The sequence below is a fragment of the Echinops telfairi genome, unplaced genomic scaffold (assembly GCF_000313985.2).
Source record: "Echinops telfairi isolate 266 unplaced genomic scaffold, ASM31398v2 ScPeMD7_7469;HRSCAF=8507_1, whole genome shotgun sequence".
Classification (NCBI taxonomy): Eukaryota; Metazoa; Chordata; class Mammalia; order Afrosoricida; family Tenrecidae; genus Echinops; species Echinops telfairi.
Genome location: NW_022111373.1, coordinates 9,091,617 through 9,099,221, shown reverse-complemented (window position 1 = coordinate 9,099,221; position 7,605 = coordinate 9,091,617). Strand labels below are relative to the sequence as shown.

The 7,605-nt window shown below is 35.9% G+C and overlaps 1 protein-coding gene across 1 annotated transcript in view; it reads right to left on the bottom strand.

Moving 5' to 3' along the window:
* Window positions 1-7,605, bottom strand: part of FNIP1 (folliculin interacting protein 1) — a 110,490-nt gene that overhangs the window by 70,215 nt on the left and 32,670 nt on the right. The window lies entirely within an intron of this gene.

The following is a 7,605-nucleotide window of genomic DNA, read 5'->3' as shown; positions in this document are numbered from 1 at the left end:
CTGTATTTTCAGTTCCTATCTGTACCAGTGTACATCCTCTGGTCTAGCCAGACTTGCAAGGTCGAATTCGAGTCATGGTAGTGGGAGTGGGGAGGAAACATTTATGAACTAGAGGAAAGTTGTATTTTTCATCCTTGCTACATCGCATCCTGACTGGTTCGTCTCCTCCCCGAGACCCCTCTGTAAGGGGATCTCCAGTGGCCTACTCATGGGCTTTGGGTCTCCACCCCGCACTTCTCAGGTCTGTACTATGTTAAGGGCTCACAATCAAGTAAAGATGACAAATGCTACCAACTGTGATATGTACTATGACTGAGGCCAAATAAGCTAGCCAGGAAGTCTGACAAGAGAGGCCAGGCCTCCCTGAGGAAAACTAAATGATTCCCAACAAATAATATCTAATACCGTTATATCTTTATGTGTCAACTACTATTTAGAGTGCTTTACACTATTTAGAGTGCTTTACATGTTCATTTGTTTAATCTCCGCAACATCAATTCACTTCCCAAGAACTTTACATGGTAGGCACTACACTTATTTCTCATTTACAGCTGAAATTAGAACCACAGAAGTTCTTTGGAAACCATAATGTTAAACATTATTCTTTTACTTGCTTCATAAGCAGGAAGGATACTTAAAAAGCGTACCAGTTTCAAATAAAGGAGAAGGGCAATCTTTTTCTCTGAAAGAAATAAGCAGTATTTGCTTTGTTCCTAACCCTAATTCAGGAATGTCTAACATGTTTACATTGTCCGTGGTCCTTTTCTATTCTGTTGGATGTTAACCAATCTCCTTCTAATCTATGTAACTGTGAAGCAGTTTAACATTCACATTTTCCCTGGCCAAGAGGGACGCTCTAGAGCAGTCTCTATAAAAAGGTTGCTTATGCCCTGAGAGAGGGGACAGCTGCTCCTCCAACCTCTGTTCTCCCAATCCAAACTGGAGAAGATGCTAATCAAGGAGAGGGCAGGAATCCAGAAGGAAAGAAGGTAATTCCATCATAAATTGGTTCTGACATAAATCAAATACCTCTTTTCTATTTATTATAGCCTTTCATTATCAGTTTCTTTCTAACATCAATCTTTATTTGCCTTTGGGGGTTGGTATGAGAATAACATCAGCAAATTATGTATTGCAATATCATAAATAGTACGTATCACTAATGAACGATAGGATTCACCTACAAGGTCATGATGTGGCTTGTCATAACTTAAATATGTTCTAGTTGGAAGACTACTTGTACTAATATATTCTTCAACATGGATGAGTCAACAGACATTATGGTAAATAGAAGAAGCCAGCCACAAAAGGTCATTAATTACATAATTCTATTCATATGAAATTTCCAAAATAGGTAAGCCTATGGAGACAGAACACAGATTGGAGGTGTCAAGGGCTGGAGAGAAGAGGGAATGAGGAGAAACTACTGAATGAGTGAGGGGGTTTTACTTTGGTGTAATGGAAATGTTCTAGACTAGATAGAGGTGATGACTGCATGACAATGTGACTGCACTAAATGCCAATGAATCGTTTACTTTAAAATGGTTAACTTCATATTATATGAATTTCACCTCCATAAATTATTTTTCATTAATTCTATTATGATATTTTTAAAACTGGCCAATGCAATGTAAAGTTTTTAATTTAAATTTTGAAGAAAAAGGAGTAATACAAATTAGTGGAAACTCATAAAACATATACACACCAAATCTAATACATACTCATTGCCATCAAGTTTATTCTGGCTCATAGTGACCCTATAGGGCAGAACAGCGCTGCCCACAGGACTTCCAAAGCTGTAAATCTTTACAGAAGCTGACTGCCACATCTTTCCCTTAATGAAGCGGCTGATAAACTCGATCTTTCAGTTAGCAGCTGAATGTTTAACCTCTGTGCCTAATAGGGGTTGCTAAACTAGTGCTGTGTATTTGTCATGGCTTCAAACTGGCTCATTCTGGTTTGACCTCTGCTGAGTCCTTGCAATACTTGCAATACTTACACACACACACACATACACAGAATCACAATTCTAGGATGGAAATGTAAGTTCTCAGCAGAAGGTTGAACTGGAATGATCAGATTTGAAGGTCTCATACACAGTTTTTTATAAATTATGCATTTTAAAATCATGATTAGCTCCTGCTTAAAACATCCTCCAAGAGTCCTTCTAATTCAGTTAATTACCATGTAATTTATTTTAACTTTTCATAAAATATGTATATCCAAAGTTTTAGTGTTTAAAAGTTTACTTGTAGAATTTTAAGGTGAATTTCTCATATATGTATATCCAAAGTTTTAGTGTTTAAATGTTTACTTGTGAAATTTTAAGGTAAATTTATCACAGAATTTATAACCAGAATAGGGCTGATTTTGATGTTAATAACATCGGAACATAACATCTGAGTTAAACTCTATGGTAGTAGTGTCTATTTCTTTTTAGCAGTTTTACTTTTCAAAATCCCTAAAAGTTCCAGCTATGCCCGGCTGCCAGCCCAAGTTAATAATAGCAATGAACCATATTCATCTGAAACCACAAGACTGTCAGGTGACATACCAAGAAGTCTGAATTTAACTCAAATAAAAGCCTCTCAATATTGTAATGCAAAATGGCTTAAACCTAGCAAAAGGACCAAGAACTGGAAGCTTCTAAGACATAAGGTGAACTTGACAAAAAACATTTTTGCAAAAGGCTCTTCTAGGTACTCCTATAATTTCACAGGTAACACCTTGCTCCTTTTCTCACTGAAGAATGTGAGATTTTTACAAAAGCAAATTGTATCTGCTTCACAATTCCTTTATTTCTTCTACTGTAAATATAAGACTAGAGAAAGGCAAGAATCAATCTACTTATTTTTAAAACTACCATATATACTCGTGTATAAGCCGAGATTTTCAGCACATTTTTAATGCAGTTTTTGTGGTAAAATTAGGTGCCTCAGCTGATATTCAGGTCAGCTTATACTGGATTATATACGGTAAGTGGTATCGGATACAAAATGGGCATCAACTTTAAAAAAAAAAAAGCATCACTCAACAAAGGCAGTAAACAAGAAAACAGCATAGACAGCTCCTTTATCAACTTCTATGTGTTTCATCACTTCCAATTAGACACACACACACACACACACACACACACACACTCTCTTAAAAGTCACAGCAAGCTTGTATTTGACCCAATTGGATGAGCAACTGGAAAAGCAAGCCCTAAATATCACATTTGTCAGCTCACTAATCTAAACTCTATGTTGAATTTGACAGACAAGTTTAACATGAAACACTGCCTTTGAATTTTAAAACTTTAATAAAATGACCACATGTATATTATCAGAGTTTGAGATATTTCACCTTGCTTTAAAAACACTTTTTAAAAAACTTAGGTTTGTACTTGAACATACAGCATGCTCTTCCCCCCACCCAAAAAAAGAAAGGGCGCCTCTTTGTATGTATCCATGCTGTTATGACTAAAACAGTATCAGAAATTCCTTAATACAATGTACTATTAATTCATAATCTAATACATATGTGAATTGAGATAAAAAATCATTCCGTGCACACCCAACATGGCAGAACCATAAAAAAGGTTCTCTTAATTAGCCAAATTTAGATTGAAACTCCAACTTTGCCACTTACTGTGTGACTTCACAGCAGTGCCTTAACTTCTCTAGCTCTTTAGATTCCTTGTCTACAAAATAGGACTATCTCTAAAATTAGTACAAAGATAATGTTTATCTCTTCAACCTTTAAATGAAAAGTGCATGACACATATCAAGAGCCAATAAACACTTAGTGAATTACTAACATGTTACTACCTTTCTCCTTAAAGTATGTCTTCTTATCTCAGTTAAAAAAACCTAATTTGTTTTTAATTGTAATTAATTATATTTAATTAAAGTAATCCTGGTATTTATTGTGATATAAAAGTCTCTGCCACAATATATATAATTCACACTGGACTGTTTGTTGTAATCCTGCATACAGACACAAAGACAAGTGGACAAGAAATACCTCACTCAGAATCTTTGATATCAGATATTAAAGCAATTTACTAAAAGTAATTTTCAGAAATCTACTAAAGCTGTAAACTCAGTTTAGGCTTATTTCATATTCATATCCCCAATGAATACAGGGTAGAGTAGTAGCCACTTCCCGTGCATTATCACCAAGTTCTGCATCAACCCTGGAAGTAATTCTGATGTCAATGTTATACTGAAATAGATTTAAGGTTTCATGCTTACATGAACCCAAAGTGCAAACCTTAGTTTATAATATAATCATATATAGTTTAAATACTTTACCACAGCACTAAATATCCTAAAGGGTAAAAACTAGAAGCAAACAAATAACACTAACAAATTTGGTATGTAAATTTTGGTGCGTTCATTCAATGGAAAACTGTGCAAGCCCTTAAAAAGGACAAGCTAGGACTATATGTAAAGACTTAAGATAATCATTACATGAAAAGAAGCCAAGTTCAAAACAGTATGTACACATACCATCAGTGGAGAGGCAAACCTATCACGATGTTTGTATATGAAGTATACTATGTAAGAAACAATACAAAGACACACAATTAACTATTCATGGAAGTAACCATTTTGAAATAAAACTGGAAACTGGAGGAAAAAAAAGAATTTATTTTCTACATTGTGCTCTTCGATAGTAGTCTAGTACTAAAACTTCACATTTAGCTCAATAAACCCTTCTTTGTCTCCCCAGACTTCGGAAAGGAGTCCATGTGGCATGGTGGTTTATGCTTTGGGCTGCTAACAACAAGGTCAGCAGTTTGAAATCACCAGCCATTCCACCAGAGAAAGATGAGGCATTCAACTCTGATAAAATGTGATACAGTACATGCATACAATGGTATATTATACAGCCACAAAGACTAATTATGCACTCTCAAAATATATTACAACATGGATTGATCTGAAATATATTGTCTTGAGTAAAGTAAATCAATCACAAAAGGACAACTATGTATGCTCTCCTTATAAAAATAACATGTATATGTACTGAAATTAACACTTAGTAGTTGTTTGCTAAGGATGGAGGAAGTAGATTTTGGATCACTCTCTACAAAGTAGATACTTTATATTTCTGGTGATGGGACATACAGCACCAAATGTGAGTGAAGTGTATGCAAATTGACCAAGGTAAACTATGTAATTTAGAAGTATGCAAAAAAAAGTGTTTTAGATAAATGCCATGACATACACAATTATGCAAAAACTACTAAAACTGGGTGTGTGGTTTTATGTGTATATAAAGCATACACACGAGTGTATATGTGCATAAACAAGGGTTACCTGCCCCTCCCCCAAAAAAGGAAAAACGCTCCACTGGGGAGGTTTTCATAGTACGCATTTTTCACGCTTAGGCAAACAATGAGCAACTTGCTCTGATTTAGTGCATCCAATGGCATCACCTAACAAGGTCTGGTCACAATGAATTTTTTCATAAAAGCAGTTTTGCTTGAACCTCATTCTTTGATGATGGCTGAGTTAAGAGAACAGCGTGTGGATGTGAAATTTTGTTTCCTGCTCAGGAAAAATGCCACAGGAACTGTTGCGATGTTGAACACAGCTTAAAAAGATAGTGCTATGGGGAAAACTAAATTGTATGAGGGGTTTTCTCTTTCTAAAAAGGTGAAAGGTCAATTGATGACAAACCTCAATCTGGACATCCATCAACTTCCCCAAGGAACAAAAATGTCAACTGGTAGGTGCATTTGGATTGGTCCCACCAGGTCAGACTATTAATCAAGCTTTCTATTTCAAGGTTCTGAAAAGATAGTGTAACAATGTGTGACAAAAAAAGACCTGCTTTGTGGCAGACAGGGAACTCGACTGGTTTTGACACCACAGCGGATGCACCTGCTCACACAGCCATCTCAGTGCCCCAGTTTTGGGCAATAAAACAGCATCCCTCTCTTGCCCCACACACCTTATTCACCTAACCTCACTCCATGAGACTTCTTTTTGTTTCTGCAAATGAAAAGGGACATGAAAGGACAGCGATTTGACGATACAGAAGATGTGAAGAAAAAAACAAGGGATGTGTTGTCAATTATCCAAACGATGAGTTTGCAAAATGTTTATAAGAATGAAATCGCAGATTTGACAAATGTATTAAGTATAACAGGGAGTACTTTGAAAGTGATATTTGTTTTGTAAGAAAATTTAAAAACATGGCTTTGAAAAAAAATAAATTTTTCTCTGGGTACCCCCTTGTATATTCAGGTTTGTATGCTTTTAATTATACACGTTAATTTAGATTTGTATATATAGTGTGTTAATAAAAGCTTGCTTTTACTGTATATTTACAATATGCAATGTATTATTCCAAATGCTCCTTACATATGACTCATCTAAATTCTATGAAATAAGTACTTTTATTTACCTAATAGTTGTGGTATTTACTAATAACAGAATAAATGGCAGACCCAGGACTTGCATCTTGGTTTATCTGACTTTTAAAACTACTTAATCACTGCACTGTTCTCTTTCCCATGTGTTTAAGATTTCTAAGTTCATAATAACCATCTTTAGACTATCTCAAATTAACTTCATAGCCAGAAATATGGTGTTTCATCTGTAAATTTATAATCCTAAAGTACAACAGAGCAGTCCACTGTGTGGTTATCTAGTGTTGTGTAACAGAAATCCCACACATGGACAACTTTAAAAAACAGAAATTTATCCCCTCACAGTTGAACTCATTACCACTGAGTCAATGCAGACTTACAACAAACCCTAAAGCACAGGGGAGAATTGCCCCTGGGAGTTTGGAGGCCTGCATCTGTTAACAGAACAAAAAGCCCATCTTTCTCCTTTGGAGTGACTAGTGATTTTGAACTGCTATCCTTGGGAATCACAGACCAACATAACTAATACTTCACAATTTAGGCAGCTAGAATTTAGGAAATTTTTAAGTTCAAATTTAGGTCACTAGTTTTAAGGAATGGGTTCTCTGTTAGCTTGATGTTTAGGGGTTGCTTCTGGCAGTAGTCCACAAGGTCGCAGTTCGAAACCACCAGCAACTCCTCAGGGAAAAGATTGGGATTTCTACTTCCGAAAACAGTTACAGTCTCGGAAACCCACAGGGGATGCTATGAGTCAGCACTGATGGCAGTAATTTTTGGTACTCAGCATTCCTTTGAGATCTCCCTATGTCTAGGCAGAGCTAATTTGCCCTCAGTCTAGGACGTTCCTTCCTAACACAAGGACACTGGGTAAAAAGGTAAGCTCTACCCCAATTCTTCTTTATTGGTAGTAGTGAGTCCCACTGCTCAATTTAACTCTTTTGTCTCTCAAAAGACACTGCAAAACACAGCCTAATCCTGTAGTTATCATTCTGCTTCATTAATGTACGCAACTCCTCTAATCCTGCCCTACTAGTATCATAGAGGTGAGGATTTATAACACAGGATAATTACATCAGAACGTAAAATGCAAGATAATCACATAATACTGACAATCATGGCCCAGCCAAGGTGACACACATTTTTTTTATTATTCTTTTTTTTTTAATTATTTTATTGAGGGCTCGTACAATTCTTATCACAGTCCATACATACATCCATTGAGTCAAGCACATATGTACACC